The following is a 27,450-nucleotide window of genomic DNA, read 5'->3' as shown; positions in this document are numbered from 1 at the left end:
TCTGACCCGCCAGGTACCCCACACACATAACCACTCTAGCCTCTACACAGGTTTTTCTTCCCATGTGGAAACCTTCTCCGCACGTAATGATGCGCTGCTGATATCCATCAATCACCTTATCCAGTGCCCTCTCTTACTGCTATCTCTGATATCATTGGTAGTAATACAATCTCCATCTTACCAGCACTGCTATTTGCTACAATATCTGTATGCAACCTATGCTAGGATCCATACCATAATACTTGAGTTTAAACAGCGCACTATAAAAGGGACACCTATTGCAGTTCCCTCACCTGTGTGCATACTTAACCCTCTGTTTTTCTAGCTGAACGATAACCTGATTGTCAATAGCACACGATAAAAGGGACACCTTTTCAGTTCCCTCACCCGTGTGCCCACTTAAACTTGTATTTAACTAGCAGAGCGATATCTATGTCTATGTTCACAAATCTCATAGCACATCTCGGAGTCCACTCGTATTGTAACCTGAGACGCATTTGTACTTAACCATTCCTCGTTATCACTGTCTTTCATTGTTGCTGCCTATATTTAGTAAATACCAGCACAGCAGTAATTACTCCAATTGTATTTTCGAACTTAACATAGATTGTATGCAACCTATGCTAGGATCCATACCATAAATACTTGAGTGTAAACAGCACACTATAAAAGGGACACCTATTGCAGTTCCCTCACCTGTGTGCATACTTAACCCTGCTGTTTTTCTAGCTGATCGATAACCTGGTTGCTAACAGCACACAATAAAAGGGACACCTTCTCAGGTCCCTCACCCGTGTGCCTATTTAAACGTGTATTTAATTAGCAGAGTGATATTTATGTCTGTGTTCATAAATCTCATAGCACATCTCGGAGTCCACTCGCATTGTAACCTGAGACGCATTCGTGCTTAACCATTCCTTATTGTATCACGGTTTAACATTGTTGCTGCCTATATTGGGTAAATACCAGCACAGCAGTAATTACTCTATTTGATTTTCGAACGGAATACCCCACGCATCAAACTGTGTATGCATAGGATAACTTTGGTCATATAATTTATTCCAAATCCATTTTCTGTGTTACTTGTCACTGTATTTCTGTCACCATCAGTGCACTTGCTCTGGGACTTGGATTTATTTTACTGTCCCTCTGTGACTGACTCAACACAGAAATGTACCACACAACCCCCAAATCTACTCTGGTGTTCATGTAATTTCCTCGTGTCACCAGTTAGACCTACCGAATAGGGGGGGCACATTCATCCTTCTGCCTAGGTCCCAACATCCTACCTTCCTCCACACCAATTTTCGGTCCTCTATTTCTTGAGCTGAGCACAACCGGGTCATCACTCTCAACCCCCATCTGATATTATTATATGATGGAGGATAGCAGAAGGACCTGGTTGTTGCAATAATCTCAGTATCTGTCACTTCTTCTACTCATCACTCTCTCATCCTCAGTCAGACTAGATCCATCCTGCAATACTGCATGTAACAGGCTGTGGTCTCTTACTGTCCCTGGAAAGCAGAAGTGACTGTCGGTCCAACATGTCATCCCTGTGTTGTTCCGCCAGATAGAGTATACGACCATACTTCACTGAGCCGCCTGATCTCGTCTGATCTCAGCAGCTAAAAAGTTATTGGCCAGATCAGTACCCATTGGGGGACTGATGGGGAATATCTGGTGTCGTATCAGTAACAGGTGACCGCACAACATCAGGTACCTCAGGAAAGACCATTGTTCTATCCTTATTCTCTCGCTATCCTTCAAAACCGGTAGCAGGTACCTACACCTATCAGTAATACCCATTTGCATCATACCGTATTACATGTTATCTACCTAATTCTCAGACGTTCAACCGAATTTGGGGGTGGTCCCCTAGGTGAAAAAATCTTCGCCAATCAGTAGTGATCGTGACTTACTATTATAGTAAATAATAATATTATTGTTTATCATTTGTTTTGTAGAATTGACATATTATCAATTTGTCTGCAACTCTCATATTCTTGACGCCGCTGATCTGACGCGCATATTTATTTTAAGTGAAACCTATTAAAAGTTATATATTAATCTAATCATTTTGCATATTATATCTTTCTATTTGTAATAAGCGTGCCCCAAAAAACCTGTTTTGTTCTCCCTTTGTCCCCCCTTCTGGACATCCACTCTTTATACAGTTTTTGTGCTGAACTGTTTTGGGAGCACCACCAACCCAGCACCTTAGACAATCTTTGTCAACATTGGTCTCATGTTGGTATACTTAATATCCAATATATAATATCTAGTGTAAACAACGTTCGTAATCTAGCTTGTGACGATCCCCCCCAACCCTCTAAGGTGATGGATAGATTTGCAACAGAGCTTTGAACATGGCTCAAAGCTCTGTTGATGTGTAATCTATCTTCCCAAAAGGCCCAATTGCCTTGGAACTGAACCCACTGCGTCACTGCACCCCAGCCCATTAGACTGGCGACCTTCCTGAGAAGGATCCAGTTTTGAATCCCAAAACTCTAGCCCACCATCAGGTTGGGAAACTGAAGCCATCAATGGAGTTACAACCATGTCTGGGGGGACAGACGTATTATCTTGTGCATGTGGAGGTGAGACCCGGACCACTTGCTCAAGATGAACAGTTGAAAAGTTCTGGAATGGAACCTTCCATATTGAACAGCCTCGATTGAGGCCACCATCTTGCTCAGTAATCTGATGCACATATGGACTGATATTCAATACAAATATTAAGTATCACCCCAATGTATCAAAGGGGACTGATATTCGGCTCAGAGTACTTCCTTTACCAACAGTTGAAGTGCCACCACTTTGTCCACAGGAACATCTTTTGTTCCCCTGTGTCTAGGATCATGCCCAGGAACTGAAGACGCTGGCATGGTACCAACGAGGACTTTGGAAGATTCAGAATCCAACTTGCATAGCGAGATTGATCACTTGCACCAACCTCTCCTCCGACTTAGCCTTTATTAGGAGGCCATCCAGATACGGGACAATGTTGATCCCCTCGTTTCTGAGCAGGAACATCTTTACCGTCATCACCTTTGTGAATATACACAGAGCCATGGATAGAACGAAGGGCATGGTCTGGAACTGGCAGTGTTTAACTTATACACGTCTGTCTGAATGCGCTAATCTCAAACTACTGTAAAAAATTTTGTGCCATTTTCCCTATTATGTACTGCAATTCTCAGGGAAGGTTTAGTTATATTAACCATCGCACTATCCCGTATGGAAGCCGAACAATAATGGTGTTAGTGATCAGAGCTCAGTCTCCGGGAAGGGAAGCGGTGCTGCTGCTGTGATAGAGCCGGGAGAGAAGAGAGAAGGGAGCAGCTGATTGGCCGGTGTGGGTCAAGTAGCGCGGTGGTGGTGTCTCTGGCTGTGACTGGCTGAGCGCTCAGGTGTCGGTAGGAGCAGTATTAGTCGGGATGCAGAGCAGACAGTGAGGGGAAGTGGTCTGGACAGAGGAGCGTTTTTAGAAAACATGTACACGTATGAAGCAGTGGTAGAGCACCACTCCAGGATAATTGGATAGCTCCTGGCATATCCTTTACCGCAGCTGATTGATACTGGACATAGTGTATAACACGGTCATTCACTGCCGTACTGATCAGTGCCCAATATGATAAGATAATGTTATAGTCACCTTATCCTCCTGTATCACTGGCCGGCAGCAGTGTCCCACGTACACCGGAGGGGAGAGGAGGATCCGGTTATATTTCTGCCTCCAGTTACAGAGATCATACAGCAAGTCACGGCAATACGGATTCTGCACCTGAGTATAAGGAGCACATGGTTATACGCACATGTGTAGTCAGCAGAGCGCACATGCCTGGCAGCATTGTAGGGTCTGACGTAACAGACAATTCTACTGATGGGTCAGACTCCTTGGATCACTGACTGGGAGATTGAAGAAGTCATCAGGCTGATAGTCAGCAACATGGAGTCGTGACCCCATGCTGAGGTGATCAAGACTCACCTCAAGGTCAGGACCCGCAGTTTGAGAACCGCTGGCTTATATTATATGGGTAGAGATGCAAAACTAGGAGGAGTTTTAGCTCTAAACTGAATATAAATAACCCCATACACTACAGCGATATGGGCCAATTCCATCCATTGCGACTAATCGGGCTGAGAAATCGGCCAAAATTGGATGTGTATGACATGTCATCGGGTCCGGTGCATATTGGACCTGAGTGTGAGGTCGGACATGCATGCAGGTCTGACCCCTGACTCTGATCTCCCTCCCATCCGCGGCACAGAGGCCGCATGCGATACATCACATATGAAAGGACCGCATACAATGTATCGCATGTGATCCTGCCCCACAGGATGGTCCCAGGTGGTTTGCGGAGGGATCGGGTGGCCATACACAGCCCTGATACATCGCAGTAGTGTATGGCCAGCCTAATTATATCAAACATTTCCAATGGAACAATTTATCAACAGTCTCATTAAGGCCACAGGGGAGACAGTATTAAGCGTATTTATCCGTTTAGCTTCTTTTTGCAAGAGTAACCTCCCACTGGGTGGGTGTATTAAAATATACATTGCGCCCCCACCGCATCGATGCTAGCACATATGTACTAACATATGCGACTAGCATTGCAATGCGGTGTAGGAGACCCCCGCGATAACAGGGATGTGGTGTGCTCCGTCACATCCCTGGGTACCTCCTCCTCCCCCTGCGGCTGGAAGGACCTCCGGCTGCGTTGCTAGGGGGAGGATGTTACCTTCCGGGTCCAAGGCCAGGCTTTAGCCTAGGAAGGTATGCCAGGGGGATCGGCATCTGTGGTCGGTGGAGGTGATAGAAGCCCATAGGCTTCTATCTGTGTGCGGAAGCACTATGTATTCCCTCGTTACTATATACATACATGTGGTGCATCCTAAACATATAAAATTACCAGGTTTCTTTATTAATAAATGTTTCTCCACATCTGTCAACATTAGAAACCTCAGTATGTACCGGAGCGTCTGTAATATTATTTCTCCCCTCGTATAACATTGGAGTAATGAGCGCTCAGAGATTCCTCTCACATCAGGACCACTGGCCAGATTCTCTCGTAGTCGTAGTTAGTCTCTGTGTGACCGTTGTGTAGTTATTTATCCATATTACATATGACTCGCTCTTATTTGCCGGGGCTGTCGTACTCCTCGTGGGTTCCCCCAACACTTCTATCTTAGATTGCTGTATATGAACATCCTCTTTGGAGAAATGTAACCATCATTTGAACCATTTGTCTGAGCTTCTCCTCTGAGTCACTGCAGATCCTGTGGACTTGTAGATACTGGGAGAGAGAGGGAGCCCTTTCTTTAAGGATTGAGGGCCAGATTCTCTAAGCTTCAAAAGTGATAAAATGGAGAGTGATAAACAGCCAGCCAATCAGCTCCTGCCTGCCATGTCACAGACTGTGTATAAAAAATGTCAGGTAGGAGCTGATTGGCTGGCTGTTTATCACTCTCCATTTTATCACTTTTGAAGCTTAGAGAATCTGACCCTGAGGGTGGTGACTAGAGGCCAATAGTATGGCACGCATACACTAGGGAAATTCACTTTTTATTTGGGGCCCCATTTATCAAGTAATACTTGCGGCTAAATCCCCGAAAATAGCCGTTTTCGGGGGTTTGCACTTTTCATGTGATTGCGGTGATATAGTACATGAAACGCGTCCAAATCAAATGTGACTGACATCAGGGGGGAAATTTACTAAGAATACAAATACAATATTTCGTATTTGTATTATTAATACGAATGACTGCGACTGCATACGGCTGTTTCCGCAGTATTCAAATTCGTGTTCCGGAGGGGAATTTATAAAGCAGTCAAATACGACTACTATGTAACCCTCCGATGGCGTAATGATTCGTATTAGCGCCGTATATACGGTCAGATGTGTAAAAAAAATTGGTAAAATAAATAAATAACCCCGGAGCACCGGACCATGGAGCACCGGACTCCAGACCCTGGAGGCCCAGACCCAGGAGCACCGGACCATGGAGCACCGGACCATGGAGCACCGGACCCCAGACCCAGGGACCTACCGACGGGCTCAAGATAGGTAAGTATCAGTATGTGGGGGCTTTGGATGTGGTGTGTGTTTATTTTACTATTTTTCATACTGTGGAACTACAAGACCCAGCGGGCCCTTTAATGCCCCGCATGTTGGGACTTGTGGTTCTCCAAGTCCCTGCTTGCGGGGGAGGCTTGTTGGGACTCATAGTTCCACAGTATTAGACAATACTTTATTCTATTTTTTACACTGAATCAGCCCGGTGAGTACCGCTCCAGGGTCACTGGGGACAGCACCAGGCTTCAGCCTGGTGAGGTAAGTCCTGGAGGGGGGGACCCCTTTGTTGGGGGGGTCCCCAATCCCCCAGGACCCCTGGCCAGGCTGACTGGTCAGTAGGGTGATGTTTTGGACCGCGGGACCCTATATAATAAGTGGCCCCCGGCTGTGGCATTACCCTGCTGGCTGGTTTGGCCAGCGGCTGGTTCATAAAATACGTTGGATCCCTAGTCATTTTGTCCCCCATATTTTGTGAACCAGCCCCGGACCTGGAGCATGGGGCTGGTTTAAAAAAAAAAAAAAAACACGGGGAACCCCTATTTGCCGGGTTTCCTGATTTTTTTAATACCAGCCCCGGCTCTTTCAGCCTGGTGCGGGTTACGGCTGTGGGGGGACCCCACTCGTTTTTTTTTTTCAATTATTTTTTTTAAGTAAATGCCAAAAATACGTATACACCCCAAAAAATTGTATTTTCGTACGAAAATACGATTTTTTTCACTAGTTCAGCTTAGTAAATTTCCCCCCAGGACCGATGCGATGTGCAGTCCCATGTGTATCTCATCGGAGCCTGAAGATCGCACAGGCTGCAGGTAAGATCAGCCGCATCGCCAGCCAGGCAGACTTGGCTGAGATCGTATACAATGCATCATATACAAAATGACTGCATACGGTATGTGGTCCTGCTGCCGGGGAGGTTCCTGGGCAGCTCAAGAGGGATCACAGGTGACTTCTCATCTCAGAGAGATGTCACTCTAATGTATGGGCATCTTCAGTTTAGAGCTAAAACTTCTCCTAGCTTTGTATCTCTACCTGCATAGTATAAGCCAATCAGTGTGCTCCTAAGATTATTATTGATTATTAAGTTACCATGGTGATGGATACGCTCATCACAAACTGCGGCCTCTGTGGACAGATGGGTCTAACAATTAAGAAAACAGAGGATAAGCTCCAGGACTTGGGGAGGTATAAACCTCACCTGTAGTAGAAGCTATAAATAGGAGTATAAAACAGATAAGAACAACATAACTGCGCACGGGGAGAGGTAAAATGCCTTATTTGACATTTATTACATAAAAATATTATGTTGCCTATTATGTTACACTCACACACATTACACATCGGAAATACAAACATAATCCTAATATATATATATATATATAATGAATATTACCACTCTCAGGCAGCATACCTCCCAGCTGTCCCGCTTATCGCGGGAACGTCCCTTTTTCTGTCCCGCGGGGGGGGGGGGGGGGGCAGTTGGGAGTACCCCCACTGTGGTCCGTGAATAGATGAGGTGCACATGCTCACAGCGTCAGTGGCGTAAGTTCCTCCCAGTTGCCCGCAGGCAAGATAAATATTGGTGCCCCCCCAGCACACACCATCTTATATAAATATATGTATGCATGTGTGTATGGTATGGATATTATGTTTAGATTAAAGAGAGTGGGACATCTATGGTCCTGCTAGGAGGGGGAGTCAGCCACAGAAGCGATATCAACGGCTTTCAATTAACTGATTTAAATTCACATGGGAAGAGAGGAGCCCACTTGGGAGCAGGAGCCCGGCAGCAGATGACTCCATTGCCTCCCAGAGTTCTGCCTCTGCACAGCGTCTATTCTTGCAGCCTCACGGAGCTGCTGAGCATGCCCCCCACAGCGGTGAAAATGGGGCGCGGCCTTGCAACAGCATCACGGGAACAGGTCACGCCCCCTTTTCAGTAGCCGCACCTCCAAAAAATGGCACACACGCGAGCAGTCCCGGGTTCCTTTCTATGAATGTTGGGAGGTATGAGTCAGCACCTATTACAGAGCTGTTAGGATATTAGTCAGCCAATAATATTCCTATAAGGAGTTAGTGTCCATCTCTGGTCAGTATATTAGTGTTCTGCAGCGTCTGCTGTAACCCCATCTAGTTGTTACTAACACTCAGCCCTGCAATGAGATATATATATATACTAGGTGGTTCATCGCGCCCTATGGGTGCGCTTCACACCGGCGTAAGGGGCTGCGCCCCTTTAATTTGTGAACGTTTGTATATGAGAAATATGGTTAGAATTGTATGTAAGATGCCTGTATTGCAACTTGAGTTGTAGGTGAAATGTGTTAAATAGAGAGCATATGATTTGGAAGGGGGTGTGTATTGTATTGTTTAATTAAAAAGCGGTTACAGAGTAAGATGTACATTGATAGCGTGGAGGGTACAGTGACATTTGTGGGTGTGTGTGGGGGGGGCTGTGTGTGCGTGTTGTTGAGGTGTGTGTGTGTGCAATAGTATAGTAGGGTGTTTTTGAGTCAGCAGCTCCCCACTGGCGGAGGTCACGACACAGGAAAACAGGAGGCTGGGTAGTGATAGGGGGGTGTGGGCATACGGGGGACTAAAGAGGAGGCTGGGGGACAGACGCAGAGCTTAAAGTGGTCCTGGAGAGGTGGTGGAACTCATTTCCCCTGACACTGATCCCCATCTCCCCCATTAGGAGGAGCCCGGGCCAGTGCCAGGGTTTTTGACACTCTCTGCAAACTATAAATATGTGCCATTGCACCCCTAAAGGAATAGTGGTCCCACAAGGAAAGGGTGTGGTCACACAATAGTAACTCCAATTAATATTGCACCACACATTAGCATAATAGCATTCCCATTAAACCGCATGTAGTGTCCATGATTTATTTTACATCACATAGTAGTGCCTCTTATTAACACTGTAGTGTCCCTTATACACATAATGTCCATAGTAGTGCTGCTTATACACATCTTTCTCTGTACTCTAGCAGCTCACTGTCCATGTCCCTCAGCAGTCACATACGCTGTGTTCTTCCAGCAGCTGCCCCACCTCTGAGTCCCTCCATCCCCCTCTCACCCAGTTTTCAGCTAGCACCGAGCCTGCTCCTCTTAGTGGCTCTTCTTTACTTTAGCGGCGGTGATGGTATGACATCACATACGCTGTGTCAAAAAAGAAGCCGCTGGGACCAGGCTTTTCTGTTGGAATTACTGTTCAGGGCTGTAGAGGGGGAACTCAGTTCCCCCTACTATTAGAGGTGGTGGAACTCAGTTCCACCCAGTTCCCCCTCACTTTAACCCCTGGATAGACGCCATCGATGGTTGGCATTGATGGCGATTTTGCACCCTGCCATCGATAGTAGTAACATACTACTTGGATAACCATCGATTGTTGTAGCTATCGATGGTCATCCATTATATCTGACTGAAAAGGCCGTGGGTCAATCAGAACTTGGTGACAGGAAATCCGGGTGTGGGGGGCGGAGCTGTGCTCCGTGTCCCAGCGGCGGTGGTCCGCAAATCCCGGGAGGGGGGGGGGGGGTCGCGGGGGGCTCAGCGAATCGCGGGAGATTTAAAAAAATTTGAAACTTGATCGGTTCTCCTTTGCCATCGATGTATGGAAACCATCTGGTCCTCCCACATCGATGTCAAAAGTATTCAACATCGGCCATAAACCATCGATTATTTGAAATCTTTGATGGTCGATGGGCATCCCTAGAACTGGAGGAGGGTGGGGGACAGTATGCAGCTCCTGGCAGTGGGTGAGCGTCTCCTGCCACTGGGAGGGAGTGAGGGTGCATGAGAGCAGTCCCCCGTCCTCCCCTCCCTGCTGCACCTCTGATAAGTCTATGTTCTCAGCCCGAGTACAGGGTGAGATTAGTGCAGCAGTCCCCTTGTGAGGATCCCGGGATCTTGCAGCAGCGCAGCGCGACTTATGCCTCACGCAGAGCCCCGGGGTCACTCCGAGTTCCAAAGATCGCACAGGAATACACAATAGCAAAGGTACAAAAGTATTACCTTTATTTTACACACGGGTTATACATGTAAAATCAGCAATTACAGTCTATATACATTATATACAGAAAGGCCATCAGTATTAGTCACGTTATCAGAACCTTACCACGTTACCTTCAGATTAAGCTCAGATGGGCAGGACACGCCAGTCCACAACTCCCAGCGCTGGCTCTCATTCACATCACTCCCTCTCTCCCTGCAAACACCAACTTACATCCCAAAAGCACCCCTCTCCCCCTCCCTTAGGAATTCTTAACCCTTCCTATGCTGGGTGCAATTGTAAGAATGTAACAGGGTCTCCTGTTACTCGTCCAGGGGCTGATTACATTGCTCCCTTCAGCTGGCTTTGAAGCTTGTGTGATCCGTTCCCCCACCAAGGGTGAGGTGACGGGTTTCACACCTTCACGTGAACATATCTCTTCTCTGGAGACTGACTATAGACCGCGGGGGAAGTGTTTTGTGCAGCTAGCACTGTATTACTAACTATTCTGTAGGCCCTTTGATCGCTGAACCTAAGACTACATAAAATAAACACATTCCAATCTGAGCATTTGGTCCATTCTAGCCAGACCATTTGTCTCCACATATACAGTTGCATTATTTGAGTAATATACATTTGGGAAGACTGCCATAATTAACTTCATACTCACTAATCCCTTATTTAGGATACCATCGCAGTTTACTAAGAACAGGACCTGGAGGCAGTGACGTAACCACGGGCAACGCTGATCCTCCCTACCAGTTTCTCCTGTGCCCAGAAAACTATCTTCTTGCCTTCATATGCATATGTAACAGTATGGGATACAGTATACAAAGCTTTGGGAACATATTACAGTCATTTACATAACATGAGGGAATATTTCCCTCCAGCAGCACACATACTCAGCCTAATGGAATAACCTGTTTGGATTATTCAGTATAAAATCCTATTATTGTCCGACATACCGCCCTGTGATGTCCCCTGTATACAGCAGTCTGGGGAACACAGCTCAGATATGAATACAGTCAGTGATAATATCCGGTTATCGCCGGCATTTTGCAATTCTCATTGCTGAAGCGCAGAAAGAGGCGGGAGAACAACATATGACGGAAAGGGGCGTGGCCTGGTTTCGTCACACAGCACCCCTGTTGTTTACCGCCGCTGCGATTCACGGCTACACAATGTCCCTGCGTATTGCTTATTCCTGGCCCTCCTGGGCTCAGCCATTCACAGTTTGGCGCACAACCTCCAGTACTCCAGGTACAGGGGTTTCCACTGTCAGGTGGGAATGTTTCCTCCTCGCCTTCCCTTTTGGTTGTTCCTCCTCCCTCCGCCTCTGGCGCAACTGGGAGGGGCCCGATCTGCGCACGCAGACCAGCATCAGGGAACCTGGCCGCTCTTAACAATAGTGCTGATGTTGGCTGCAGAGGAGCGGCGGGTACCGACAATGTCCCTCCCTCAAACGCCTTCACATCCACCCCACTTGGGTCTGAAACCTTCCCCAGCCCCTGAAGCTGCTGGGCCTCCCCTGGGCAACCTTCCATCCATGTCTGTTCATCCACCTTGCAGGGCCTCAGCACACTCTGCCCCCACCTGCCCTCAGCAGTAGGCAGTGGCCCAGGGAATTCTCCTTCACACCATGGCTGCAGAAGAGCAGGGGGTATCCGCAATCCTTCCCTGGCTCTCCCCTCAAAAGCCCCCACAAACACCTCCCCCAGTTCTAGATGGTCCTCTGGACCCTTACGTGATGCTTGAAGGGCCTTGCTGGTGGGATCCTTCTCCCCCACCTCCCAGGGCCTGAGCACACCCAGCCTCCACCTGCCCTCAGCAGCAGGCAGCGGTCCTGGGGATTCTCCTTCACACAATGGCTGCAGAGAAACAGGGGGTATCCGCAAGTCTCCCCCTGATTTACCCACAATCCCCCCCCTTGGGTCGAACACCTCCCCCAGCCCTTTGAACAATAACTGCTGGGCCTCCCCTGGGCAAACTTCCATCTTCCCCAGGGTGCACTGCTTCCCCAGCCTGGCTATGAGAGGGACTGGTGGGGTGGCATTGTACGGCAGCACTGCTGGCATCTCCCTTACAGCCCCAGGTGCAAACTCACATTCTCTTGCTCGTGCCATGCTGGGTGGTGGGGTGTCTTCCTCTGAGGCGCAGGGGGGTGATGAGCTATGCCTCTGACCATCCCCTCCATGTTTGCTTGCTTGGCTGCCTGTTTGCTGCAGCGGCTCCCTGGGCACATAATTACAGTCAGTCACTCTTGCAGGGGACTCACAGAAGCGCTGCACCCCAGCCTCTACTCCCTGCTCTGGCACCCCGGTCCCTGGTCCCTCCCCGTTCACATACCTGCCTTTTGACTTCAGCTCCTCCTGGCTCTGATGGCTAAGTGGGAACAGTCCTGGATAATCCTCCTGGGGTGGTAGAGTGGCAGAGCACACACCAGACACATTTCCTTCCATCTCCCCCTGCTGAATATGCTGGGGCTGCTGGGGCAAGATGCCCTCATTCGCTGGGCCGCTGGTGGTCATGTAGGGGAGAATTACTGCCTCCTCTGCTGGGGCACAATCATTGCAGACCCCCTGGCCGCTAGTTTCAAAGTCTCCATCTCCCACATCTGCAAAAGGGAAGATGTACTGCCATTCTTCCTGGGGTGCCATTTTTGGGTGCACCCCCATCTTTTGGCTAGCTGCTTGGAGCAGTGGCTGACCACTGGTTTGTACCTCCTGTGGCGAGGACTCAGCCATCCCAGTCCCAGCCTCCAAGATCTGCTCTGCTCTGGGGCTATTCTCTGGGGCAGCCCCTGCACTGTATACTGGCACTGCTCCATCTATGACAGGCTCCGTGTGCACCAGTCCATCATCACCATGTGGGGCCACAGTGCCCAGCTCCGCCACACTCCTTGGCACAATGCAGGGGGAATAAATATCCTCTTCCCGATATCCATCTGCCACAATCACAGTCCATGATGTTAGGGTTCCTTTAGAGTCCGGGGTCCCTGGTGCGATATCACAGGGACACTCCACAGCTAGTTCCTCATTTCCCAACTCACTGAATGGGAACAGTTCTGTGATTTCTCCCTGTGTCAGTGGGGAATCTAGTTCTGTGGCTCTCTGAGGATGCATGAGCCGCAGCAGCCGCTGTTCCTCTGCCTCCCCCCGCTGACACTGGTCCAGCCACTCTGGAGAATTCAGCTGCCCCTGTGCCAGGGCGACCCTCTCTGCATTATCATAACAGTGCAGGAGACACTGCAACTGCTCCTGGACACTTCTCAGTTCTCCTGGACACAGGACCCAGTTCCTATACACGCTGAATGCATGTAGCGGGTCCTCTTGTTGCTCGTACACCCATCGGATAAGAGTGCAGTGCGAGCGGCCTTCCGGGGGTGTGCTGCATCGTAGCCTCCATTCGTCAGTTAGGTCCTCCAGACTCATTCTTGCTAATGGAGCTTCAGATTCTGCAGGCCACAGTTCCTCTGCCTCCCCCCCTGGGTTCTCGGTAGTGGACCCCTCGGTCATCCACCCCGGTGGCACCATCAACTCCTCCTCCCTTTGGGTTCTCTTCGCGGGCTCCTTCCCAGGAACCACTTTACCCGGTGCTGGCACGCTGGCCTCAGCGATCCGGCTTCTATGCATTAGCTGATGCGTGGCGTTACTTACTTCTGTGACAAAAGCCTTCCACGCCACCGTATGCAGCAAGTTTCCTGCAGCAGCCTCAGATACATACTGCTTAAATTCATCGGTCAGGTAAGCTGCTTTCTCCTCTGTAGTAGCTCCTGTCCATACATTAATCCACCGATATGCTGCTTCCCAATCCTCCCAGAGGGGCTGCATCAGCGTGGATGGGCTTCTCCAGTCCCATTCCTCAGCCAGACGACTCCACGACGATTCCTCATCTATGAGCCTCACTGCTCTGGGTGACTGTGGGCACCTCTTGCCTCTCTTTGGACGTCTCTGTCCTTTTCCTGGAGCCATTCTCCACACGGGCTGCACTCGTAGAGCTTGTCAGCGTCACTTGCTGGATCCCCTTACGTCAGCTTCAGCTTCTGGGCCACGGCACACTTCGCTGTTCCCTCACTTGCAGGGATTGTCCCCTGGACAAGCCGGCACTTAAGCGGAATTCTTCCCTCGCTTAATGCCCTCGCAAAGTATACTTTTTCTTCTCCCCGGCATCCTTGTTAGGAACAATGGTTACCAGGTCCCTCAAACATGAGCTAATACTGGCCAATTACTGGCTATTGTGTTTCCAGAGCCTGGTCGCATCAAGATACGAGCCACTATCTCTCCCTCCTTTGGGTGTGCGATCCCCACCGCTTGCCACCAATTGTGAGGATCCCGGGATCTTGCAGCAGCGCAGCGCGACTTATGCCTCACGCAGAGCCCTGGGGTCACTCCGAGTTCCAAAGATCGCACAGGAATACACAATAGCAAAGGTACAAATGTATTACCTTTATTTTACACACGGGTTATACATGTAAAATCAGCAATTACAGTCTATATACATTATATACAGAAAGGCCATCAGTATTAGTCACGTTATCAGAACCTTACCACGTTACCTTCAGATTAAGCTCAGATGGGCAGGACACGCCAGTCCACAACTCCCAGCGCTGGCTCTCATTCACATCACTCCCTCTCTCCCTGCAAACACCAACTTACATCCCAAAAGCACCCCTCTCCCCCTCCCTTAGGAATTCTTAACCCTTCCTATGCTGGGTGCAATTGTAAGAATGTAACAGGGTCTCCTGTTACTCGTCCAGGGGCTGATTACATTGCTCCCTTGAGCTGGCTTTGAAGCTTGTGTGAACCGTTCCCCCACCAAGGGTGAGGTGACGGGTTTCACACCTTCACGTGAACATATCTCTTCTCTGGAGACTGACTATAGACCGCGGGGGAAGTGTTTTGTGCAGCTAGCACTGTATTACTAACTATTCTGTAGGCCCTTTGATCGCTGAACCTAAGACTACATAAAATAAACACATTCCAATCTGAGCATTTGGTCCATTCTAGCCAGACCATTTGTCTCCACATATACAGTTGCATTATTTGAGTAATATACATTTGGGAAGACTGCCATAATTAACTTCATACTCACTAATCCCTTATTTAGGATACCATCGCAGTTTACTAAGAACAGGACCTGGAGGCAGTGACGTAACCACGGGCAACGCTGATCCTCCCTACCAGTTTCTCCTGTGCCCAGAAAACTATCTTCTTGCCTTCATATGCATATGTAACAGTATGGGATACAGTATACAAAGCTTTGGGAACATATTACAGTCATTTACATAACATGAGGGAATATTTCCCTCCAGCAGCACACATACTCAGCCTAATGGAATAACCTGTTTGGATTATTCAGTATAAAATCCTATTATTGTCCGACATACCGCCCTGTGATGTCCCCTGTATACAGCAGTCTGGGGAACACAGCTCAGATATGAATACAGTCAGTGATAATATCCGGTTATCGCCGGCATTTTGCAATTCTCATTGCTGAAGCGCAGAAAGAGGCCGGGAGAACAACATATGACGGAAAGGGGCGTGGCCTGGTTTCGTCACACCCCTGGTCCTCCCCCTCCCTGCTGCTGCTGCACCACCTCTGATAAGTCTGTGTTCTCAGCCCGAGTACAGGGTGAGATTTGTGCAGCAGTCCCCTGTCCTCCCCCTCACTGCTGCTGCTGCTGCACCACCTCTGATAAGTCTGTGTTCTCAGCCCGAGTACAGGGTGAGATTTGTGCAGCAGTCCCTGTCCTCCCCCTCCCTGCTGCTGCTGCACCACCTCTGATAAGTCTGTGTTCTCAGCCCGAGTACAGGTTGAAGTTAGTGCAGCAGTCCCCGTCCTCCCCCTCCCTGCTGCTGCACCTCTGATAAGTCTGTGTTCTCAGCCCGAGTACAGGGTGAGATTAGTGCAGCAGTCCCCGTCCTCCCCTCCCTGTTGATGCTGCACCTCTGATAAGTCTGTGTTCTCAGCCCGAGTACAGGGTGAGATTAGTGCAGCAGTCTCCCGTCCTCCCCCTCCCTGCTGCTGCACCTCTGATAAGTCTGTGTTCTCAGCCCGAGTACAGGGTGAGATTAGTGCAGCAGTCTCCCGTCCTCCCCCTCCCTGCTGCTGCACCTCTGATAAGTCTGTTCTCAGCCCGAGTACAGGGTGAGATTAGTGCAGCAGTCCCCGTCCTCCCCCTCCCTGCTGCTGCTGCACCTCTGATAAGTCTGTGTTCTCAGCCCCGAGTAGAGGGTGAGATTAGTGCAGCAGTCCCCGTCCTCCCCCTCCCTGCTGCTGCTGCACACCTCTGATAAGTCTGTGTTCTCAGCCCGAGTACAGGGTGAGATTAGTGCAGCAGTCCCCCGTCCTCCCCTCCCTGCTGCTGCTGCACCTCTGATAAGTCTGTGTCCTCAGCCCGAGTACAGGGTGAGATTAGTGCAGCAGTCCCCCGTCCTCCCCCTCCCTGCTGCTGCACCTCTGATAAGTCTGTGTTCTCAGCCCGAGTAGAGGGTGAGATTAGTGCAGCAGTCCCCGTCCTCCCCCTCCCTGCTGCTGCTGCACCTCTGATAAGTCTGTGTTCTCAGCCCGAGTACAGGGTGAGATTAGTGCAGCAGTCCCCCGTCCTCCCCTCCCTGCTGCTGCTGCACCTCTGATAAGTCTGTGTTCTCAGCCCGAGTACAGGGTGAGATTAGTGCAGCAGTCCCCCGTCCTCCCCCTCCCTGTTGCTGCTGCACCTCTGATAAGTCTGTGTTCTCAGCCCGAGTAGAGGTGAGATTAGTGCAGCAGTCCCCCGTCCTCCCCTCCCTGCTGCTGCTGCACCCAGGGGCGGATTGGGATTTTAACCAGCCCGGGAAATTTCTCAAAGCAGCCCTAATAGGGGTGGGATCTTGCAAGGGGGCGTGCTAAAATGAGGGGGCGGGGCTACTCCCTCCTCATATGTCACTCCTTCCCATCCCGGCTGACCACACCCCCTCACCAGATTTCCCCACCACAGCTATGCTGCATATCAGGGTGTATGAAAGATTAGGTTAGACTTTGGGAGGGGAGGGTGAATGGATAGGGTTAGGCCAATGGTTCTCAAACTCTGTCCTCAGGACCCCACACAGTTCACGTTTTGCAGGTCACCTGACAGATGCACTCATTACTGACTGACACATTTTAAAAGATCGATAAGTGGAGCTAATTATTTCACTTGATTCTGTGAGGAGACCTGGAAAACATGCTCTGTGTGGGGTCCTGAGGACTGTGTGTATAGATAGGGTTAGACTCATACTTGCCTACCTGACCCTCTCCTTCAGGGATAAAATGTTCTGTTCCTGGACGTCCCTGGTAATGTAGGATTCCCATCACCTGTGGTCAGCTAGTTAATTGATAAAAAGGTGTTTCACCTCAGGTGATGGCAATCCTACATTACCAGGGGAAGTTCAGGAACAGAGCATTGTGTCCTTCACTGAGAGGGTCAGGTAGGAAAGGATGGTTAGGCTATGGGTGTGTGTGTGTATAGATAGGGTTAGGCTACGTGTGTGAATGTGTGTATCGATAGGGTTAGGCTACATGTTTGTGTATAGATAGGGTTAGGCTAGGTGTGTGTGTATAGCTAGGGTTAGGATACCTGTGTGTGTGTGTGTGTATCGATAGGGTAAGGCTACGTGTGTGTGTATATATAGGGTTAGGCTACGTGTGTGAATGTGTGTATCGATAGGTTTAGGCTACGTGTGTGTGTAAAGATAGGGTTAGGATACCTGTGTGTGTGTGTGTGTGTGTGTATCGATAGGTTTAGGCTACGTGTGTGTGTATAGATAGGGTTAGGCTAGGTGTGTGTGTGTATATATATAGATAGGGTTAGGATACCTGTGTGTGTGTATCGATAGGGTTAGGCTAGGTGTGTGTGTATCGATAGGGTTAGGCTAGGTGTGTATGTGTATATGTGATAACCACAGTGTAATTAGGTGCGTGGTCTTACCGGTGTTGCCGCTTCGATGGTGCTGCTGCTTCGACGTTGTAGGGGATTAAAAGCAGCAGACTCAGGAGTGGTTCAAGGAGATCAACAATTTATTTGCGCAGGATTGGACAACCTGCGACTTCAACGAGCAATGCAAACGTCACGGTAACAGTAAACAGGTAAAGGCTATTCTTGCATGGATCACAGTAAACAGGTAAAGGCTATTATTGCATGGATCACAGTAAACAGGTAAAGGCTATTATTGCATGGATCACAGTAAACAGGTAAAGGCTATTATTGCATGGATCACAGTAAACAGGTAAAGGCTATTATTGCATGGATCACAGTAAACAGGTAAAGGCTATTATTGCGCAATAATAAATGAAACTAAAGTGCACTTTGGTACCTGAGTGATATCACTATCAGTCAATGACTCAAGATGGCTTTCCTTCAGTATGTCCCAAACATTCTTTAACAGAAGTTCCTTGCCCCAACTGGTGCCTGACGGGGGTATTTGTAATCCAAGGGGTTAAACAGGGTCCTTAGTCAATTGCAGACACAGGTGTCTTTCCTGAGGTTCCCTTAACTGGGTTAGGAGGGGGTAGACAAGGGGTTAATACCTCTCAGCCTGTTCCTTTCTGCTTTTCTCTCTCTTAGTAGGGAGGTGTAGATAAGCAGTCTTTGGAGCGTGGGGGGAAGACAAATGTCTAGGCAGGGAAGGTCTTAAGCAGTCCTTGGGGAATGGAGGACCAACATCTCAGACAGGGAGGGTAGTGAGCAGTCCTGGGGGCATGGGGCCAATCGCCCAGACAGGGAGGCAGGATAATGTCCAGGTACTTGCAAGGGTGTGAAGGGGTTAATATAGGACTCACCACCACTGGATAGTGACTGTTGCTGGCCCCCCACGTGTGCCTCTCCCTCCTTCTCCCTGGTTGCTGGGTGTTCTGCTCCGCTGCCGTGCTGCTGCTTCTCTCTCCTGCAGTCACCCCCTGGTGTGTAGCGCCGATGAATTGCTGCAGATCTGGGGAGTCTAGCGTCTGGTTCTCCCCTCTGGCGACTCCTGTCACACTCCTGCCGCGCTCCGTTCCTTCACTCTCTCCCCCGTCGGCTCTCCTCCCTTCCCTTTTCGCGCTCTCCTTTCGCACGCTTCCCCCTCCGGATCCTGCCCCCTTCCCCCAAGTCATCATGGGGGATGTAGTCTCCGTCTCTCCCTCTCTGCGCACGCGCGAGGCTGCGATAGGGAACACAGCCCCAGCGTCAGCGTGCACCAAGCTGTGTGTGCCCCGCAGGGAGCCAGTCCTCCTCCCCACCAACAGCCCACATACACCACATTCAGATAGGGTTAGGCTACGTGTGTGTGTATAGATAGGGTTAGGCTAGGTGTGTGTGTGTATATATAGATAGGGTTAGGATACCTGTGTGTGTGTGTGTGTGTATCGATAGGGTTAGGATACCTGTGTGTGTATTGATAGGGTTAGGCTACGTGTGTGTGTGTGTGTATAGATAGGGTTAGGCTAGGTGTGTGTGTGTATAGATAGGGTTAGGATACCTGTGTGTGTGTATATATGGATAGGGTTAGGCTACGTGTGTGTGTGTGTGTGTGTGTGTGTATAGATAGAGTTACGCTACTGGTGTGTTTATATGATAAGGTTCGGCTTCATGGTGGTGTATACTAGCTACTAACCTGGCCTTCTTGTGGATGAAAGGAGCGTTCTTGTTAGGGAGATGCACTGGACCGGATTTACCTCATGTCATCGCACTCTGGCTCTGGATACCTCCAGACGTACACACTCTGATACTGTAGGGCAAATAAGCTGTCATTACCTCATGCACAGTGCTTGCCATTCCGTATGTAGCTGGGCTGGTAAATTAAGCTGCTTTGGAAGCACAGTGTACACTGACAGTAGTAGCATCATACGCCCCCATTAGTCAGTCACAGCCAGGCAAGTGGCACAGAGCCCCTGGTGAGCGCTGCACAGTGCAGAGCAGTAAGTGGAGCAGTTGGTTACTTACTACAGTATCTCCCTGCCCATCTGCTGGGCACACAAGCAGCAGTGAGTAGAAGTTGCAGAATGCATTGCCCAGCATACAGCACATTCTCACAGTGGCAGAGCTCCCCTCGCATCTCCTGGTACTCACTGGGCTCCCCACTCTGCGGCGTTTAGTGATGATCAGAGCGGGGCGCTGCTAGGGCCATGGTGAGGGGCAGCAGCAGCTGTCACGGGGCAGAGGCTGTGCTCAACACGTGATGTGCTGCAGTAACACCCACTCAGGAGAGGCGCTGTCACACACAGGGCCGATGGTAGGTGCCCTCCTGCAAACTATATATTTTATGCCCTCTACATCGGTGCAACCCTGCACCTCCTCCCCACACCCACTACTCTACTGCTGCAACCCTGCATCACACTCACTACACTACAGCTGCTACCCTACACACACTACGCTACTGCTGCTACACTGCACCCCGCACAAACCACTACTGCCACTACACTGCACCCCACTCCCCGCACAAACCACTACACTGCACCCCACTCCCCGCACAAACAACACTACTGCCACTACACTACACCCCACTCACGCCACTACACTGCACCCCACGCACAAACCACTACACTGCACCCCACTCCCCGCACAAACTACTACACTGCACCCCACTCCCCGCACAAACCACTACACTGCACCCCACTCCCCGCACAAACAACACTACACTGCCACTACACTGCACCCCACTCCCCGCACAAACAACACTACTGCCACTACACTACACTCCCCACACACAACTACACTAACGCCACTACACTGCACCCCACGCACAAACCACTACCGCCACCACACTGCACCCCGCACAAACAACACTACTGCCACTACACTACACCCCACTCCCCGCACAAACTACACTAACGCCACTACACTACACCACACTCCCCGCACAAACTACACTAACGCCACTACACTGCACCCCACTCCACGCACAAACCACTACCGCCACCACACTGCACCCCACTCCCCGCACAAACCACTACCGCCACCACACTGCACCCCCACTCCCCGCACAAACCACTACATTGCACCTTACTCCCCGCACACACTACACTATAGTCGCTACCCTACCTTACACAACAATGACGCTGGGCCCGTCAACGTCAACCTTACTGCGCAGGGGGGCTGTGGCAATGCTGGCCTTCACCCTAGTGCACTGGTTAATGCAAATAGATACCATGCACATGGGCATGGCATCTATTCACAGAGAAGTGGGGATCGAAAGGCAGGCTATTGTCCTCCCCAGCACACATTAATATGCACCCCCCCCCCCTGAAGACATTAATACCCCTCCCAGCACACATCACATACTGTACCTATCTGTGTGCTGTTGTGGCTGGCTGTAGGGCTGGCTCCTCTCTCCATGTGAGGATTGGGCTGGCTCCTCCAGTGAGGATTGCTCTCTAGTCTGTACTCACAGGGGAGGGAGGGGTGCGATGCTGCTGCTGCCAGCGCCGCTCTGTCACACAGTGTGACAGACGCAGGCAGCGGCTGAGGACTATAACACTGTGCAGATAGGAGCGGTGTGCGGGGAGCAGAAGGCGGAGCCGTGAGCCGACACTCACGAGCTCCGCAAAGCACCATGGGAGGGGCTTCGCGCGGCCGGGCTTCTGCAGCAGCCCGGCCGCCGCCATTTTGGATCAGGGCATAATGCTGGAGCCGCGGCTGCTAACCGCTGAAACTGCGGTCACGCTGTCCGCGGCCCAGGGTGGGAGAGTAGCCTGCCCAGACCAATACTAATGTTTTAGGGTCCGGCCCACCGGGAAATGTCCCGGTTTCCCGGTGGGCCAATCCACCCCTGGCTGCACCTCTGATAAATCTGTGTTCTCAGCCCGAGTACAGGGTGAGATTAGTGAAGCAGTCCCCCGTCCTCCCCCCTGCTGCTGCTGCACCTCTGATAAGTCTGTGTTCTCAGCCCGAGTACAGGGTGAGATTAGTGCAGCAGTCCCCCGTCCTCCCCCTCCCTGCTGCTGCTGCACCTCTGATAAGTCTGTGTTCTCAGCCCGAGTACAGGGTGAGATTAGTGCAGCAGTCCCCCGTCCTCCCCCTCCCTGCTGCTGCTGCACCTCTGATAAGTCTGTGTTCTCAGCCCGAGTACAGGGTGAGATTAGTGCAGCAGTCCCCGTCCTCCCCTCCCTGCTGCACCTCTGATAAGTCTGTGTTCTCAGCCCGAGTACAGGGTGAGATTAGTGCAGCAGTCCCCCGTCCTCCCCCTCCCTGCTGCTGCTGCACCTCTGATAAGTCTGTGTTCTCAGCCTGAGTACAGGGTGAGATTAGTGCAGCAGTCCCCGTCATCCCCCTCCCTGCTGCTGCTGCACCTCTGATAAATCTGTGTTCTCAGCCCGAGTACAGGGTGAGATTATGCAGCAGTCCCCGTCTCCCCTCCCTGCTGCACCTCTGATAAGTCTGTGTTCTCAGCCCAGTACAGGGTGAGATTAGTGCAGCAGTCCCCTGTCCTCCCCCTCCCTGCTGCTGCTGCACCTCTGATAAGTCTGTGTTCTCAGCCTGAGTACAGGGTGAGATTAGTGCAGCAGTCCCCCCCCCCTCTGCTGCTGCTGCACCTCTGATAAGTCTGTGTTCTCAGCCCGAGTACAGGGTGAGATTAGTGCAGCAGTCCCCGTCCTCCCCCTCCCTGCTGCTGCTGCACCTCTGATAAGTCTGTGTTCTCAGCCCCGAGTACAGGGTGAGATTAGTGCAGCAGTCCCCTGTCCTCCCCCTCCCTGCTGCTGCTGCACCTCTGATAAGTCTGTGTTCTCAGCCCGAGTACAGGGTGAGATTAGTGCAGCAGTCCCCCGTCCTCCCCTCCCTGCTGCTGCACCTCTGATAAGTCTGTGTTCTCAGCCCAAGTACAGGGTGAGATTAGTGCAGCAGTTCCCATCCTCCCCCTCCCTGCTACTGCTGCACCTCTGATAAGTCTGTGTTCTCAGCCCGAGTACAGGGTGAGATTAGTGCAGCAGTTCCCATCCTCCCCCTCCCTGCTACTGCTGCACCTCTGATAAGTCTGTGTTCTCAGGCCGAGTACAGGGTGAGATTAGTGCAGCAGTCCCCCATCCTCCCCCTCCCTGCTGCTGCTGCACCTCTGATAAGTCTGTGTTCTCAGCCCGAGTACAAGGTGAGATTAGTGCAGCAGTCCCCGTCCTCCCCCTCCCTGCTGCTGAGGAATGTACAGCAGCACACAGAGCACGGCCAGAGCAGCCCCGGCTTCCGTGTGAGCTAAGTAATACCCCTTTTACACCGCCGAAAAATCCGGGTCAGCGGCGGTCAGACCCGGATCCTCGGCGGTGTAAATGGGGGGTATCCGTGTCCATTTACACGGGTCCTCTACCCAGGTCCTGACCTGGGTAGAACACGGATGGGACCCGTGTAAATGGCGGTGTAAATGGTCCCGCTGCGGGTCCAGGCACCCGCAGCGGGTCCACAGCGTGCAGCGCTGGGGAAGCTGTCCCCAGGTGCTGCGGGAGGAGGGGGGTCCCTGCGGCTACTGAGTGGAGATGGGGTACCTGTCAGCGGTCAGCCTGACACTGCGCTGCCACTGCTGTATCTCCCCCGCTGCTGTATCTCTTGCGGCGGATGGCGGCGGTCCCTCAGCGGTCAGTGTCGGCGGTCCCTCAGCGGTCAGTGTCGGCGGTCCCTCTGGCGCAGGGGAAAAGACCCTATGATTGCCGGCGCTGCCGCTGCTGTATCTCCCGCCGGCGGCCGGTCCTTGCGGCGGATGGACAGTCAGTGTCGGCGGTCCCTCTGGCGCAGGGGAAATAGTACTATTTCCCCTGCGCCAGAGGGACCGCCGACACTGACTGTCCATCCGCCGCAAGGACCGGCCGCCGGGGGGAGATACAGCAGCGCCGGCAATCATAGGGTCTTTTCCCCTGCGCCAGAGGGACCGCCGACACTGACCGCCGACACCGCCATCCGCTGCAAGAGATACAGCAGCGGGGGAGATACAGCAGTGGCAGCGCAGCGCAGTGTCAGGCTGACCGCTGGCAGGTACCCCCATCTCCACTCAGTAGCCGCAGGGACCCCCCTCCTCCCCGCAGCACCTGGGGACAGCTTCCCCCCTCTACCCCCACAGCACCCGGGGATAGCTTCCCCCCTCTACCCCCTCCAAGCTATATAGATAGATCTATATAGATCTATATATAGATATATAGATCTATATATAGATATATATATATCTATATATAGATATATATATATCTATAGATATATATATATATCTATAGATATATATATAGATATATCCAGGGCTATTTTTCTGCAGGCTCCAGCAGGAACTGTGGCCCTTATTCTAGTTCACTCTTTCTGACAAAATATTTCTTAGATGGACAAAACCATGTGCACTGCAGGTGAGGCAGGTGTTACTTGTGCAGAGATAATTAGATTTGGGTGGGGTTTTACACCTGCCTCACCTGCAGTGCACATGGTTTTGTCCATCTAAGAAATATTTTGTCAGAAAGAGTGAACTAGAATGAGGGCCACAGTTCCTGCTGGAGCCTGCAGAAAAATAGCCCTGGATATATCTATATAGATATATATATATAGATATGTATATCTATATAGATATATATATCTATATATCTATATAGATATATATCTATATATATATAGATATATATCTATATAGATATATATCTATAGATCTATATATCTATATATATATATAGATATCTATATATATATATATCTATCTATCTATATAGATATATATATATATATATATATCTATATAGATAGATATATATATATATCAACAAGGAAAGGCAGGGCTGACCCAGGTTCAGTGTAAATGGTGCAGACCCAGGTCCGACCCAGGTCGAAGTGCTGTGTAAATGCAGTATAAAGCAGGGTCAGACCCTTGAAACTCCAGCGTTCAAAGACCTGGGTCGGACCAGGGTTTTTGGTGTAAAAGGGGTATAACTATAAGGAAGCCCAGGGAATGTGGAGGCTGAGTGGCTGCTGATGTACAGGCTGCTGCAGCACACATACACATACCTGCTTCTATCCGTCACCTGGGTCCCTGCAGATAAGAGGCCACACGACACGATACAGCAGCTACAGGAAGGGTAACGGCTAGATTCCCTTCGTGGAAAGGAGGTTTGAAGACGTCACTTCCATGTGACTGCCGTCGTCATCAGGGGGAGGAGTCAGCACGCAGCCCAGTTTTCCCGGCGCTGCAGGACTCGGAGTACGTCGTGCACTGCAGGAAAGAGCACGTGCGTTTGTCTTCAGTCCCACGGCGGCATCAGGTACACTGGGAGTGTATCTATCACAGTTGGGGCACCCCACGTTTACACCCCTCCCCCCGTCTATGTCCCTGGTGTGTTACATGGGTGGAGGGGTAGAGAGTGCATAGGCCCCAGCTTTCCTGCCGCCGCTAGGGTAGGGGTATACTGGTGCCGCTGGGTATGGGGGGGGGGTACTGTCGCCGGGTATGGGGGGTGGGGGGTTGTCCTGCTGGGTATGAAGGGGGGGGTGTCCTGCTGGGTATGGGGGGGGGGTGTGTCCTGCCGCCGATGGGTATGGGGGGGGGGAAGGGGGTGTCCTGCCACCTCTGGGTATGGCGTGTCCTGCTGGGTATGGGGTGTCCTGCTGGGTATGGGGTGCCCTGCTGGGTATGGGGTGTCCTGCTTGGTATGGGGGGGGTGTCCTGCTTGGTATGGGGGGGGTGTCCTGCTAGGTATGGGGGGGGGGTGTCCTGCTGGGTATGGGGGTGGGGGGTGTCCTGCTGGGGGTGGGGGGTGTCCTGCTGGGTATGGGGGTGTCCTGCCGCAGCCGGGTATGGGGGTGTCCTGCCGCAGCCGGGTATGGGGGTGGGGGGTGTCCGGCTGGGGGTGGGGGGTGTCCTGCCGCTGCCGGGCATGGGGGTGGGGGGTGTCCTGCCGCCGCCAGGTATGGGGGTGGGGGGTGTCCTGCCGCAGCCGGGTATGGGGGTGTCCTGCCGCCGCCGAGTATGGGGGTGGGGGGTGTCCTGCCGCCGGGGGGTGTCCTGCCGCCGCCAGGTATGGGGGTGGGGCATGTCCTGCCGCCGCCGGGAATGGGGTGGGGGGTGTCCTGCCGCCGCCGGGAATGGGGTGGGGGGTGTCCTGCCGCCGCCGGGTATGGGGTGTCCTGTTGGGTATGGGGGGGGGGGGTGTCCTGCCACCTCTGGGTATGGGGTGGGAGTCCTGCCGCCGGGTATGGGGGGGGTATCCTGCCGCAGCCGGGTATGGGGGGGGGGGTGTCCTGCTTGGTATGGGGGGGGGGGGGTGTCCTGCTGGGTATGGGGGGGTTGTCCTGCTGGGTATGGGGGGGGGTGTCCTGCTGGGTATGGGGGTGTCCTGCTGGGTATGGGGGTGTCCTGCCGCAGCCGGGTATGGGGGTGTCCTGCCGCAGCCGGGTATGGGGGTGGGGGGTGTCCTGCCGCAGCTGGGTATGGGGGTGGGGGTGTCCTGCCGCCGCCAGGTATGGGGGTGGGGGGTGTCCTGCCGCCGCCAGGGGTGGGGGTGTCCTGCCGCCGCCAGGGGTGGGGGGTGTCCTGCCGCCGCCGGGTATGGGGGTGGGGGTGTCCTGCCGCCGCCAGGTATGGGGGTGGGGGGTGTCCTGCCGCCTCTGGGTATGGGGGGGGGTGTCCTGCCGCTGCCATGGGGTGGGTGTCCTGCCGCCAGGTATGGGGGTGGGGGGTGTCCTGCCGCCGCCGGGAATGGGGTGGGGGGTGTCCTGCCGGGTATGGGGGGGTGTCCTGCCACCTCTGGGTATGGGGTGTCCTGCTGGGTATGGGGGGCTGTCCTGCTGGGGGTGGGGGGTGTCCTGCCGCCTCTGGGTATGGGGGGGGGGTCCTGCCGCTGCCATGGGGTGGGTGTCCTGCCGCCAGGTATGGGGGGGTATCCTGCCGCAGCCGGGTATGGGGTGGGGGGTGTCCTGCCGCTGCCGGATGTGGGGGGTGTCCTGCCGCCGGGTATGGGGGTGTCCTGCCGCAGGGTATGGGGTGGGGGTTGTCCTGCCGGGGGTGGGGGGTGTCCTGCCGCCGCCAGGTATGGGGGTGGGGGATGTCCTGCCGCCGCCGGAAATGGGGTGGGGAGTGTCCTGCCGCCGCCGGGTATGGGGGGGTGTCCTGCCACCTCTGGGTATGGGGTGTCCTGCCGGGTATGGGGTTGGGGGGTGTCCTGCCGCCGCCAGGTATGGGGGTGGGGGGTGTCCTGCCGCCGCCGGGAATGGGGTGGGGGGTGTCCTGCCGCCGCCGGGTATGGGGGGGGTGTCCTGCCACCTCTGGGTATGGGGATGGTGGGTGTCCTGCTGGGTATGGGGGGGGGTGTCCTGCTGGGGGTGGGGGTGTCCTTCCACCGCGAGGGGTGGGGGGTGTCCTGCCACAGCTGGGTATGGGGGGTGGGGGGTGTCCTGCTGGGGGTGGGGGGGGGGGTGTCCTGCCGGCGCTGGGTATGGGG

General features: G+C 52.3%; 1 protein-coding gene across 3 annotated transcripts in view; it reads right to left on the bottom strand.

Annotated features, from left to right (window-relative positions):
• The window catches only part of LOC146075945 (uncharacterized), a 230,165-nt gene that overhangs the window by 49,928 nt on the left and 152,787 nt on the right, over positions 1-27,450 (bottom strand). The window contains exon 1 of one of the 3 annotated variants that reach the window (XM_083185654.1): positions 25,022-25,091. The exons of 1 other annotated variant lie outside the window; for it this stretch is intronic. The gene's annotated coding sequence lies outside the window, so the exon portion shown is untranslated. Of the gene's footprint in view, positions 1-3,658; positions 3,784-25,021; positions 25,092-27,450 lie in introns of those variants that run through there. One more of the 3 variants, XM_083185653.1, reaches the window with a different exon arrangement.

This window comes from Crinia signifera, chromosome 4, assembly GCF_055691185.1.
Source record: "Crinia signifera chromosome 4, ASM5569118v1, whole genome shotgun sequence".
Lineage (NCBI taxonomy): Eukaryota > Metazoa > Chordata > Amphibia > Anura > Myobatrachidae > Crinia > Crinia signifera.
This window is presented reverse-complemented; position numbering and strand designations above follow the sequence as displayed.